The sequence below is a fragment of the Arachis duranensis genome, chromosome 6 (assembly GCF_000817695.3).
Source record: "Arachis duranensis cultivar V14167 chromosome 6, aradu.V14167.gnm2.J7QH, whole genome shotgun sequence".
Lineage (NCBI taxonomy): Eukaryota > Viridiplantae > Streptophyta > Magnoliopsida > Fabales > Fabaceae > Arachis > Arachis duranensis.
In genome coordinates, this window is record NC_029777.3 from 93,336,397 (window position 1) to 93,351,111 (window position 14,715).

At 36.4% G+C, this 14,715-nt stretch overlaps 1 pseudogene; it reads right to left on the minus strand.

Annotated features, from left to right (window-relative positions):
* The window catches only part of LOC127748513 (probable leucine-rich repeat receptor-like protein kinase At1g35710), a 20,046-nt pseudogene extending 10,252 nt beyond the window's left edge, over positions 1 to 9,794 (minus strand).
* Positions 9,795 to 14,715: the final 4,921 nt, after the last annotated feature.

A 14,715-nucleotide genomic window follows, 5' to 3' on the forward strand; every position in this document is an offset into this window, starting at 1 on the left:
TCTTATTATTGGTTATGAGTTTGTAAATTGGGGTTTTGGAAGTAAGGTGGGAATATGTTATATGACAAATAATTTAAATGGCAATTAAAAATAAATAAATAACTGTAAAACAACTTTTGGCAAGATAAGGGAATTTAGAGGTCTAACTTAGTTATCTCTCTCAACTATAATAAAAGTTGAATCTAAACTCTACTTGGTCAACCTTTACCAGGCAAAGGAAAGTCAAGGGACTAATTAAATTGACCTTTGAATCCTAATTATTTCCTAAGAAAAGGTTGGGATTATTTAGGTTCAGCTCAATTAGCAAGATAACAATTATTAATTACGTTGAGTTTAATAACTGTTGAGTTACTAAATTCTTAATCAGAACCAAAAGGAAAAAAAGTAAAATTGCTGGAATAATAAAAGTATCCTTAGATGGGAAGCAATGGCAACTTAATTCAAAGACAATAATTATAAACTGAAAATACCTCAATTATCATTAAATAAAAATGTCATCAACAGCCAATTGGGCAACATTAATCAAGCAGAATAAAGGCTTCAGAGTAATCAAAATATAAAAGAGAAATTAAATAGTAAAAAGGAATATTAAACCTGGATCGAGAGTCACTCTAGAAAGAGAAGTCCTAAATCCTAAGAGAGAGAGAGAGAGAGAGGAGAGAACCTCTCTCTCCAAAACTACATCTAAAACATGAAAAGTAAATTATGAGAGGCCTCCTCTTGAATGGATGCATTCCCCCACTTTATAGCCTCTAATCTGTGTTCTCTGGGACGAAAATTGGGTCAAAAACAGCCCAGAAATCACTTCCAGCGCTTTCTGGTCCGTACAGGTCGCGGAAAAGTGACGCGGCCGCGTCGTCCACGCGACCGCGCGGATTGGGTGTTGGCCAGGTCACGTGTCCGCGTGACCCACGCGTTCGCGTCACCTGGCATTGGGGAAACTATAGCAAATTATATATCAAATCGAAGCCCCAGACGTTAGCTTTCCAACGCAACTGGAACCGCGTCGTTTGGACCTCTGCAGCTAAAATTATAGCCATTTGAGTGCGAAGACGTCAGGCTGGATAGCTTAGCAGTTTCTCCAACTTCTTGCATTCCTTTCACTTTTGCATGCTTCCTTTCCATCCTCTGAGCCATTCTTGCCTTTATAATATCTGAAAACACTTAACATACATATCAAGGCATCTAATGGTCATAAGAGAGGATTAATTATAAGCAAATATAAGATCAAAGAAGTATGTTTTCAATCATAGCATAAAATCAGGAAGGAAAATGTAAAACATGCGAATTGTATGAATAAGTGAGTAAAGAGTTGATAAAAACCACTCAATTGAGCACAAGATAAACCATAAAATAGTGGTTTATCAACCTCCCCACACTTAAACAATAGCATGTCCTCATGCTAAGCTCAAGAGAAACTATAAAGAGATGAAGAGGAATGGTGAAATGTATGAAATGCAACCTATGAATGCAACTACATGCTAAATGTTTCTACCTACTTGGTTAAGAGTAAATAAGTTCTCCAAGACAAAAATAATTCAAATCCCACTAATTCAAATCATATAAAATAAGGACAGGTAAACTTGTGAGAAGATAGCTCATTAAAGCAGGGAACATAGAATCAAGCATTGAACCCTCACTGGTAGTGTATATCACTCTAACTCTCAAGTGTCTAGGGTCAATCTCTCTATTCTTCTCTAGTCATGCTTTCTAAACTTTGTTCTTCATCTAACCAATCAACAAATATTTAATGTACCAATGCAAACATCATTAGGTCTTTTCAAGGTTGTAATGGGGCCAAGGTAAGGGTGAGGGTATATATATAAGGCTAACTGAGCTAGTAAAGTGAATCCTTGAGTAGTCTAAGATCTCACCTAACATATACATACTATATAAAAAATTTAAAATTATACTTAGCTTCCCATAATTTTTCCTACTTTTGTATTACATGCTCATGTATCAAATTTAATTTTGAATTTCGTCCCATGTGCATTGATCCTTTTTATTTTGCATTGGGGGTAATATTACTTTTTTTTTGTATCCCCTTATTTAATATATTTTTTTTTCAATACACATGGTAATTTAATTATTTTGACTTCACATGAGCATGCTTCCCAAAAATTTTATTTTGAATTATTTCATTCTTTTCAACTTCCTACCCTTTGTTTTTATCATCAATGTTCCCAATAGGTTTCCCACACTTAAACAATTACACAACTTCTATCTTAAGCTAACCAAGGATTCAACTTGGGATTTTAAATTTGTTTTTCTGCTTAAGACTAGTGTTGTGATTTATAGAATAAGAAGGAATTAAAGGCTCAAGGGGGCTAACAAGAGTGATGTAAGGCTCAAGGGGGCTAACAAGGGTGATGTAAAAGGTAGGCTAATTTTGGGATAAGTGAGCTAGAATTAACAATGGCCTCAATCATATGCAAGCATTTAAATACACTAAATATTGGATATATAGAATGAAACAAAGCTAAGATTGCAATCATAGAGAAGTAAATACACAAGAATAAAATGTTTATGGTTAAATAATGTAACCATGTAAATAAGCTCAAAGTCTCACAGGTTGTGTGTTCTTTAGCTATAATTCATGTTCCAATTACAACATCAAACAAATTTTTAACATAAAAATTTTCAATTTAAATTAGTGAAATTTTTCAAAAATAGGATCTTAAAAGAAATTTATTATTTTAACCAAGTTGTAACTAAATACACAAAATCATCAAATAAATATGCAATCAAATATGCAGATGCAACAATGAACAAATAAAGAAAATAAAATTATTGGTGTTGAAAAGAAAGTACTAACCCACGGAGATCGGTATCGACCTCCCCACACTTAAAGATTGCACTGTCCTTGGTGCATGCTGAGATGTGCAGGTGGACGGGTTGTTCCAACTGAAGCTTTTCTTCAAGATTTTGCAGATGGACTTGTCTGTCTCCCCATGTAAACGTCTTCCGATTCCCTTTCGGGTGGCCATCCTGAAAGAAAAAGGGAAGAAAAAGTAACCCAGTAATAAAGATAAGAAAATAAATAAACTATGGGTGGGTTAATGCCAAATGATAATGGTCTCATTTACATGGAAGCTTCAACATGTACGTGAGAAAATGATAGAAGCCATAGCATACCAGTGGTATAAAATTTGTAACATAGGGGAGGAGAGTGTAAGACAATATAAATTCATGTCAATGCAAAATTAATACAAATAACATAAAAGATTAACATTGACTTAAATAGTATTGCCCAACAGTGTAAAACAAGTTACCAAAATAAATTCAAGAAAAGATGTAACAGTTGAATAAGAAGGGATATTTAACACCAATGGAAAAATAAAGAATTCAGAAAAGAAAATAAAAATATGCACAAATTTAAAATGAAATGAATGAGATTAAAATAAAATAAAAAAATAAGAAGAATGAGAAGGGAAAGAAGGGAAGAGGAAGTAAATAAGAAAGGAGAAGAAAAAATTAGAATTTGGAGGAGAGAAAGATAAGATATGTGGCAGTTTTAGGGTGAGCTGTACGGTGCATGCGACGCGGCCGCGGAAGGCACGCGTTCGCGTGGGTGCGCGTCAGGTAAGACGACGCGATCGCGTCAGTCACGCGGTCGCGTGACCCATGTTGCGTTGCTGGCGCGAGTGCAGCCTCGCGCCAGCACAACTCTCTGTTCAAATTAATTTAATTGCCAAAATTGGGTGACACGATCGCGTGGGGCACACGATCGCGTGAGTGTGCGTCAGAAAATCATTGACGCGGCCGCATCGGCAACGCGGTCGCATGACAAGGATAGTGCTTCCAGCACCAATCCAGCACTACTCTCGCACAATATGGCATTGTGCACCCTTTTACGTCGAAAATGCAGGGCACGCGGCCGCGTGGGGCACGCGGTCACGTGGGAGGCCATACTTCCCATTCGACGCGAACGCGTCAGCAAAGCGGTCGCGTGGGTCGATATGTGCCATTAGCACGCCTCCAGCCACGCTCCTGCGTGACTCTCTGTTCACTTATAATTTTCGTTTCTCTCCAAGCGACGCGGACGCGTCGCTGATGCGATCGGGTCGCGTAGCGAAATTTTTTTTATATATGCATGAACAATTCAGAATGCAGTGATTAATATGAGTGCTATGCATGATTCCAGGTTTACTAAAGTAAAATGAAAAGGAAATAAAAATAAAAACAAATAACGATGAAATAAACTGAAAAAGAAACGACCATACCATGGTGGGTTGTCTCCCACCTAGCATTTTAGTTAGAGTCCTTAAGTTGGACATTGGAGGAGCTTCCGGTTAGGGTGGCTTATGTTTAAACTCGTCCAAAAATCTCCACCAGTGCTTGGAATGCCAATAGCCTCCGGGGTCCCAAACTAGGCATGTGAAGCTTCTGAACAGCTTTAAATATATTGTTCGGCTCCCGGGACGACAAATGTCAGAATAAACTCCAGGATTCCAAGCCTTGCTTTTAAATCCGCCTCTGTCCTGATCTACATGTCTCCATCCGGGCGGTTTAAAAAGTAGAATCTCACCGTGATGACCAAACGTTCTCCATGATCCGTGTAATTGAGTATGATACCAATCCGTGTACTTCGAGGTGAAGCGTGGAACTTTATTGAACCTTGTGCACCAGCTCTGAGTACGAGCCATTTCCCTTTTACTCTTAAAGCCGCAGAGAGCTTTAAGCTGGCCATCTGTTTCGAGTAAACCATATTCAAGTGAATAAGTAAAGTCATAAGTTAAGGATTGTACCCACTTGAAGCTTGTATTAGGTGGTAGTGGCCTTGGGATAGGTGTTTCTGGTGGTTCTGTAAGTTCTACTCCCTTATGCTCTTCTGTGAATTCCTCCACTTCTTTGCAAAGATCTTCAATTGTATTTGTGTCCGAGTCAAAGTCTTCTATGTCTTCCTCATCACTCAAGTCATAGATTGGAGGTTGAGAGAAATCCACCTCCGCATCATCTTCATATTCACTTGGGGAAGATTCTTCGGTTTTAGAGAATTCACTTGCGGACGTAAGTTCATCACCAAGAGAGCTAGACTTGTGAATATCATCATCAAGGGAATATGCTTCTTGGATTATTCCGTCTGATTCCTCGTAAACGACTTGCCTTGGAGATTGTACAGTATCTTCCTTAGCATCAACTGTAGCATCCTGGACGGAGTTTTCCTCAATTCCGGATACCCAAGGAAGCTTAGCATCGCCTAGATCTTCAACCAACTCTTCTTCTTGAACAAAGACAGCCTCTTCTAATTGTTCTAGTACAAATTCATTCTCTGCCTTGTCCACTGGAGTCTCTAGTATTTCTTTCGTGCTACGCTCTTCATCGGGTTGTCCACATGGAGCTGTGGTTGATCCTTATATATTTGAGCGTTTAGTGGCCCATTGGATTAGTGCGTCCTCCAGTTGTTGAATGGTTGTTTGAAATTTAGTTATTGTTTCTTTTAGACGATCTTCTGCTTCGTGGTTTGCTGGACTTAGACATGATACATAGGGAAGTGGTAATGACTGGGAACAATTGGATTGGTATTGGGGTATGGAAGGATCATATGATGGCGAATGGTGAAGAGAAGCTTGTGAGTGTGGTGGTTCGAGGTTATGTTGAAAGGACGGTTCATATGCACGGGGTGGGGCTTGTTGGTAGTTACAAGGTTGTCCACCATGTCTTTCAACTGGGTATGCATGGTAGAATGGTCTTTGTCCAGGATATCTCGGAGGGTGTTGCTGCCAAAAGGGTTGATTAGATCCTCTTGGTTCCATCCATCCTTGATTGGTCTGACCTTGATGCACATTCCTGTTGTAACTTCTATTTCCTTTAACAATATCAGAACCAAACTCAAAGCGAGAGGGGTGAGAGTTCATAGTAGCAAATAAAGATAAAAAGAAAAAAACGAAAATAAATAAACAAGCAAAAGAAAAATATTTACAATAACCAATAATAAGGCACACGTTAGCAGTTCCCCGGCAACGGCGCCATTTTGACATTAGGATTTTTGCCAGTAAAGAATGTCATAAAAACAGTCGCGTTGTAGATATAGTTTCTAAACCAACAAAAATCCCTTCGTACAAACGTTTTGGGTGTCACAAGTAACAAATCCCTTTAAAAATTGTTAACCAAGTATTCAAACATCGGGTCGTCTTCTCAAGGAACTGCAAAGAAGTATGTTCTTATTATTGGCTATAAAGGTTGTGAATTCGGGGTTTAGAAGGTGAGAAGCAAGTGATTTAATTGACAAGTAAAGTAAATGGTAATTAAAAATAAATAAATAACTGTAAAACAACTTTTGGCAAGATAAGGGAATTTAGAGGTCTAACTTAGTTATCTCTCTCAACTATAATAAAAGTTGAATCAAAACTCCACTTGGTCAACCTTTATCAGGGCAAAGGAAAGTCAAGGGACTAATTAAATTGACCTTTGAATCCTAATTATTTCCTAAGAAAAGGTTGGGATTATTTAGGTTCAGCTCAATTAGCAAGATAACAATTATTAATTACGTTGAGTTTAATAACTGTTGAGTTACTAAATTCTTAATCAGAACCAAAAGGAAAAAAGTAAAATTGCTGGAATAATAAAAATATCCTTAGATGGGAAGCAATGGCAACTTAATTCAAAGACAATAATTATAAACTGAAAATACCTCAATTTTCATTAAATAAAAATGTCATTAACAGCCAATTGGGCAACATCAATCAAACATAATAAAGGCTTGAGAGTAATCAAAATATAAAAGAGAAATTAAATAGTAAAAAGGAATATTAAACCTGGATCGAGAGTCACTCTAGAAAGAGAAGTCCTAAATCCTAAGAGAGAGAGAGAGAGGAGAGAACCTCTCTCTCCAAAACTACTTCTAAAACATGAAAAGTAAATTATGAGAGGCCTCCTCTTGGATGGATGCATTTCCCCACTTTATAGTCTCAAATATGTGTTCTCTGAGCTGAAAACTGGGTCAGAAACAGCCCAGAAATCACTTCCAGCGCTTTCTGGTCCGTACAGGTCGCGGAAAAGTGACGCGGCCGCGTCGTCCACGTGACCGCGCGGATTGGGTGTTGGCCAGGTCACGCGTCCGCGTGACCAACGCGTTCCTGTCGCCTGGCATCGAGGCAACTATGATAAATTATATATCAAATCGAAGCCCCGGACGTTAGCTTTCCAACGCAACTAGAACCGCATCGTTTGGACCTCTGTAGCTAAAGTTATAGCCGTTTGAGTGCGAAGAGGTCAGGCTGGACAGCTTAGCAGTTTCTCCATCCTCTGAGCCATTCCTTTCACTTTTGCATGCTTCCTTTCCATCCTCTGAGCCATTCCTGCCTTTATAATATCTGAAAACACTTAACACACATATCAAGGCATCTAATGGTAATAAGAGAGGATTAATAATAAGCAAATATAAGATCAAAGAAGCATGTTTTCAATCATAGCATAAAATCAGGAAGGAAAATGTAAAACATGCGAATTGTATGAATAAGTGAGTAAAGAGTTGATAAAAACCACTCAATTGAGTACAAGATAAACCATAAAATAGTGGTTTATCAGGAAGCTCTTGTCAAATGATGGATTTTGTGACTCCTTTTTATGAATTTTCTTCAATTAAAAAATTCTTCCATTTGAAAGGATTGCTTTTTACACAAAGTCATAAGTACCAGTTTTTATGCAGTATCTGATGTCAAAGTCCTGTGTTGCTTTATTGATGTCTTGAAATGCAATTTTACCATCATAATTCAATATAGAACACAAGTCTCTATTCTTTTCTGAACTTGTTTAAACTTTAACCTTCTTGGTGCGCCAAATAAAACAAAATATATCCACAAAAATGACAAGGACAAAGAAACAACTGGTAGGAAGAGCAATTATACCTAGGTGCCTTGATTTTTTGGTGTTTTGATCTTGAACTGGAGAGTTGACAGACATTGGAGTATCACCAATCATTGATTTTGCATAAAAATCCTTATAGCCTTGTGGACACTCAAAAAAGTTGAATGACAAATTTATATGAGGTATGCTTGCAATATCTATAGGTAAATTCCCTTTGAGATTATTGTAGCTAAGATCCAAACTTGATAAAAAAGATTTTGTCCCAAGAATATAAGGACCATCCTTAATGGACAAAATTAGTACACTACCACTAAGAAGATTGTGGCTCCTATCCAGTTTCTCAACATAACTGATTTTTGAGGGAATATTTCCACTTAACAAATTATTACTCAAGTCTACTTCACCAAAACTGATATATTTTAGCATGGGAGATGGGATCAATCCCTCTAACTTATTATTGGATAGGTTTACATCATAAAAAGAATCAAGAATTCCTATCTCTAATGGTATGTTTCTACCGAATTGATTGTTAGAATGATAGAACGAGGTCAAACTCGTGAACTAAAACAGTTTAGGTGGTATAACACCAGATATCATATTATGAGAAAGATGTAAAATGTGCAGGTTGATCAAATTCTGAAATTATGAAGGAATGAAACCATTTATTTGATTGAATTCTATGTATAACTCCTGTAAAAACAACAATGCTCCTACTTCAAGAGGGACTGAATTCCGTTAATGATATCCACCCTCTTGGTCGAACTTAACTCCTTAGCTACTTCATCATCCATGTTCAAGGCATAAAATAAGCTTCCTCTATCCATGTATTCGTATACCAAAAACATGCACCAATGGTAGAGACAAAATTCATGGAGTTTGATAATGTTTCTGTGACGGATTTGTGACAACATCTTTACCTCGTTTTGGAAGCTCTTGTCAAAAGATGAATTTTGTGACTCCCTTTAGTGAAGTTTCTTCAATGCAAAAATTTTGCCATTTGAAAGTTGTGCTATATACACATAGTCATAAATACCAGTTTCTATGCAGTATCTGATGTCAAAGTCCTGTGTTGCTTCAATGATGTCTTCAAATGCAATTTTACCATCATAGTTCCAAATAGAAAACAAGTCGCTATTCATTCTGAACTTGGTTAAATTGTAACCTTTTTGTGCACCAAATAAAACAAAATATACCCACAAAAATGACAAGGAACAACTGGTAGGAAGAGCAATTATACGTAGGTGCCTTGATTTTTTGGTGTTTTGATCTTGAACGGAAGAGTTGACAGACATTGGAGTATCACCAATCTTTGATTTTGCATAAAAATTCTTGCAGCCTTGTGGACACTCAAAAAAGTTAAATGACAAATTTATATGAGGTATGCTTGCTAGTTCTATAAGTAAATTTCCTGTGAGATTATTGTAGCTAAGATACAAACTTGATAAAAAAAAATTTCCCAAAAATATAAGAACCATCCTTAATGAACAAATAGGGCACACTACCATTATGAAGATTGTGGCTCCTATCAAGTTTCTTAACATAATCGATTTTTGAGGGAATGTTTTCACTTAACAGATTGTTACTCAAGTCAACTTTACCAAAACTGATACCGTTTAGTATGGGAGATGGGATCAATCTCCCTAACTTGTTATTGGATAGGTTTGCATCACAAAGAGAATCAAGAATTCCTATCTCTTATGGTATGTTTCCACCCAATTGATTGTTAGAAAGATGGAATGAGGTAAAACTTGTGAACTAAAACAGTTTAGGTGGTATAACACCAAATATCATATTATGAGAAAGATGAAAAAAGTGCAGGTTGATCAAATTCTGAAATTCTGATGGAATTGAACCATTTATTTGATTGAATTCTATGTATAACTCTTGTAATGACACCAATGCTTCTATTTCAAGAGGGATTTAATTTTGTTAATGATATCCACTCTCTTGCTCCAACCTAATTCATTAGCTTCTTCATCATCCATGTTCAAGGTATAAAATAAGCTTCCTCTTTTCATGTATTCGTATACCAAAAATATGCACCAATGGTGGAGACAAAATTCTGTAAATCATGTTGCTTGTATGTGAAGTTTGTATTCGTAGGTTTTGATGAATGACAAACAAACAAACGACATGAAAGACAAACCAACAAACAACTTGAATGAACAAGCATGTTGAAAGATCAACCAACATTCAACGTTGAGGAATGAAGAGTTGAAAGTAACACAACAACAACAAGAAACTCAAGTCCACAACATTTGAAGACAAGTATAGTGTCTTAGGACCTAGGTAACTTCTTGTTAAGAACCAATTGCTAAATCTCTCAACACACACTCACAAAATGTTTTGATGCACATCTTGCAATTCGATGCTAGCCAAATGGTTTAAAACTTGTTTTCAAAGGTACAAAAGCATAGGAATTGACTCCAACAAGTTTGAGATCAATCCTAAGTATTTTAAAGTGATTTTAAGCCATTCTTTAAGGTTTGCATCGATGCACACTCATCTTGCATCGATGCAAAGCATGCGACGACTTGTTGAATCGATGCAATGATGTTTGCATCGATGCAACCTAGCTGAAAATTCAAATTTCAGCTTCAAAGACACATTTGCATCGATGCAAAGTGTTATGCATCGATGCAAATAATTCAAAAACATAAAAAAACGGCTAGTTTTGACAAAAAAGGCTCCATCCCATTAATTCCCCAACGTTTCTAAGGTTGTGAGGTGTTAGAAACTAAGGACTCGGATTGTAAAAGGTTTTGTGTGAGCACCTTGAAGCTTGGCAATAGTGGAACTTCTCAATTGCGATTGAGAAAGAAAGTGGACGTAGGACAAGGATTGTGCCGAACCACTCTAAATAGCGTTTGCATCTCTCCAAACTCATCTTTTCAATATTATTGTCTTTTACCGTTAAAGCAAATAAATTGTGATCGTGAAGTAGCTTCGTAAGTACTTAAGGAGTGGCTTAAGTCCGATTGGTGAAAAGCTTGATCAATTTATTTGAGTTGGTGTCTATTGGAAAGTAAAAGCTCCTTATAAATGCTTAGCAATTGAGTTAATCTCTTGGAAAAATACTAGTACAATAACACTTTTTGTATATTGTCTTTAACTTTCGCAAAAAGATTCATTGTTGTTGCAATACTCAATTCACCCTCCTCTTGAGTAATTGTGCATAGGTTCTTCAAGTGGTATCAGAGCTTAACCCTTTGAAAGACTTAACCGTTTAAGGGAAAAGATCATGGCAAGCACAAGCTTTAACAACAACAACACTAGCGAAGGTAACTCAACCGCTAGACCTCCTCTTTTTAGCGGAACAAATTACTCTTATTGGAAAAATAAGATGAGAATTTGGATCCGTTCTCAAGATGTGAGAATTTGGAAAGTGATTGAGAATGGAAATCACATTCCAATAAATACAACAAGCGCTAAAGAAGGAGAAGTCTCCGTCTCAAAGCAAGTACCGAAAGGAGAAGATGAATATAGTGACGATGATTGGAAGAAAGTGGCAATGAATGATAAAGCCATCAACTTCATTCATTGTGCACTTAACGAGCATGATTATATGAAGATCTCTACATGTGAAACCGCTAAAGAGATTTGGGATAAACTCCAAATCACTTACGAAGGAACCGATCACGTTAAAGAATCAAATGTATTTATGTTGGTTCATGAATGGGAAAATTTTAAAATGAAAGATGAAGAGAGCATTGAAGAAGCTCTTGAAAGACTCTCCAAGATCTTCAACAATCTAAGCATGCTTGGCACAAAATACAATGATAAACAAATTGTGACCAAGGTGCTTACAAGCCTTACACCAAAATGGAACTCCAAAGTGAACGCCATTGTGGAAGGAAGGCTCTATGATCAACTTACATTCGATCAACTACGAGGTAATCTTCTCACCTATGAAATGACTATGCTAAATAGACAAAAAAGTGAAGAAAGCAAGAAGAAAAGTCTCGCCCTTAAAACAACATCACTACAAGAAGAGAGGGATGATAATGAAGAAGAAGGAGATGAAGAATTTGCATTCTTATTAAAAAGATTCAATAAGTTTGCAATGAAGAAAAACTTCAAGAGCAAAACAAAGGTACCAAAATGCTATGAGTGTGGAGAAGTTGGACAAATCAAACCCAATTGTCCAAAACTTCAAAAGGAGGACAAAAACAAGAAATTTAAGAAGAAGGAGAAAGCATACATATCATGGGAGAACGAGGATGAATCCGACTCCGATGACGACGAGGTTGCAAATCTTTGCTTAATGGCAAGCGAAGAAAAGGTTAGTGATGACAACTCCACTTTTTTTAATTTACAAGATGAATATGATGCCTTACTTGAGGTGTACACAAAACTTACCCAAGATTATTCTCTCCTAAAGAAAAAGAATATGGATCTTTTAAAACAAAATGAGATGTTGAAAAACGAGAATATCAATCTTGGAAAAGATAAGTGTAGCACAAGTAGTGATCCATACAAATCTTGTAAAATGCATGAAAATGAAATTACAAATCTTAAGAACACTTTAGCTAAGTTCAATGAATCTTCAAAGAACTTAGATAAAATGTTGAAAAACCAAAAGCATGTTCATAATAAGGAAGGTTTAGATTTTGAAAAAGGAAAAGTTAAAAATGCTAAAACTCCTATTAGGCAACCGCAAGCCCAAGAGGCAAGCATGCCTAAAAGGAATGAAGCCTTTAAACATCCTCCTCAACATGCTTCATTTAGAAATTATAATCACAATGCATATAGATCAAAAGATGTTGCATTTAGGAAACAACCTAGGCAACCATTTAGAAACATGCATAGGATGCATAATCCAAATGTCATATGTCATTATTGTAATAAAGTAGGTCATATAGCACCCGTATGCTTTACTAGAATTAAACATATAAACTTTCGTAGTCAAGATACGAGATGGGCACCTTATGGGCATTATGCTCATACTAACCATCAAGGACCCGAATTCACTTGGGTACCTAAATCCCAATTTTAATTATTTTGTAGGTACGTGTTGGAGCTAAGGATACAAATTGGTATGTTGATAGTGGATGCTCCAAACACATGACCGGTGATGAATCAAAGTTCACCGCAATAGAGCCTACAAATGGAGGAAACGTGATCTATGGAGACAACAACACCGGCAAAGTAATCGGCGTTGGAAAAGTTGGTAAAAATTCTTCTACCTCCATAGATAATGTTATACTTGTCAAAGGTCTCAAACATAATCTCATTAGTGTTAGCCAACTTTGTGACAAAGGAAACTTAGTCACCTTTGATTCAAAATGTTGTTTGATAAAAAGGCAAGACACTAATGAAATTGTGCTAATTGGGCACCGTGTTGACAATGTATACATGATTAATCTAAATGAAGTTTCCTCAAATGATGTGAAATGCCTTGTTAGTAAAAATGATGAAACTTGGTTATGGCATCGTAGAGTAGCTCATGCTAACATGGACCATCTTAATAAGTTGGTCTCTAAAGAGTTAGTAATTGGCTTACCAAAGCTACGTTTTGAAAAAGACGTGCTTTGCGACGCATGTCAAAAGGGAAAACAAGTAAAGGCCTCTTTTAAATCCAAAAATATTGTTTCAACAACAAGGCCATTACAACTTTTGCACATGGATTTATTTGGTCCTTCTAGGACTATGAGCTTTGGTGGCAATTACTATGCTTTAGTTATTGTTGATGATTACTCTCGATTTACATGGACCTTGTTCCTAGCAAACAAGAGTGATGCATTTCGAGCATTCAAAAGATTAGCCAAAGTTATTCAAAATGAAAAGAATTTGCATATATCAACTATTAGAAGTGATCATGGTGGAGAATTTGAAAACAATCTTTTTGAAACTTTTTGTGAAGAAAATGGCATTGAGCATAATTTTTCCTCTCCTAGAACACCACAACAAAATGGTGTGGTTGAAAGGAAAAATCGTCATTTAGAAGAAATGGCGAGAACTATGCTCAATGAGGCTAATATTCCTAAGTACTTTTGGGCGGATGCGGTTAGTACCGCGTGTTATGTTATGAATAGGATTATCATTCGACCTATTCTTAAGAAAACACCGTACGAATTGTACAAAGGAAGAAAGCCAAATATTTCCCACCTTCACGTCTTTGGTTGTAAATGCTTTATTCTAAATAATGGAAAAGATAACTTAGGCAAATTTGATGCTAAGGCTGATGAAGGAATCTTCTTAGGCTACTCTTTAACTAGCAAAGCTTTTAGAGTATATAATAAATGCATCATGACTATGGAAGAAAGTATTCATGTCGCTTTTGATGAAACTAACCGTTGTTGTGCTAGAAAAGATTTTGATGAAAACGTAGAAAACATTGATTCACTAAATTTGAATGGTGAAGACAAAGAAAAAGATTTAAATGAAGCCTCTACAAACTCAACAAAGGATAGTGTTCAAGTTGAAGAAATTGAACCATCACAAGCACAAATAAATGCACTTCCAAAGGATTGGCGTACTTCAAAGGATCATCCTCTAGACAACGTCATTGGTGATGTTTCGAAAGGGGTAACAACTCGATCCACTTTTAGAAATTTATTTGCATATAGTGCTTTTGTTTCTCAAATTGAACCATCTACCATTGAGTCCGCAATTGATGATGAACATTGGGCTATGGCAATGCAAGAGGAGCTTAACCAATTCAAACGAAATGACGTTTGGGAATTGGTGCCTAAACCAAGTAATCAAACAATTGTAGGAACAAAATGGGTTTTTAGAAATAAACTCGATGAAAATGGTACAATTGTTAGAAACAAAGCTAGATTAGTAGCTAAAGGTTATAATCAAGAGGAAGGCATTGATTATGACAAAACTTATGCTCCCGTAGCTAGATTAGAAGCAATTAGGATGCTACTTGCTTTTGCATCCTCTTATAACTTCAAACTT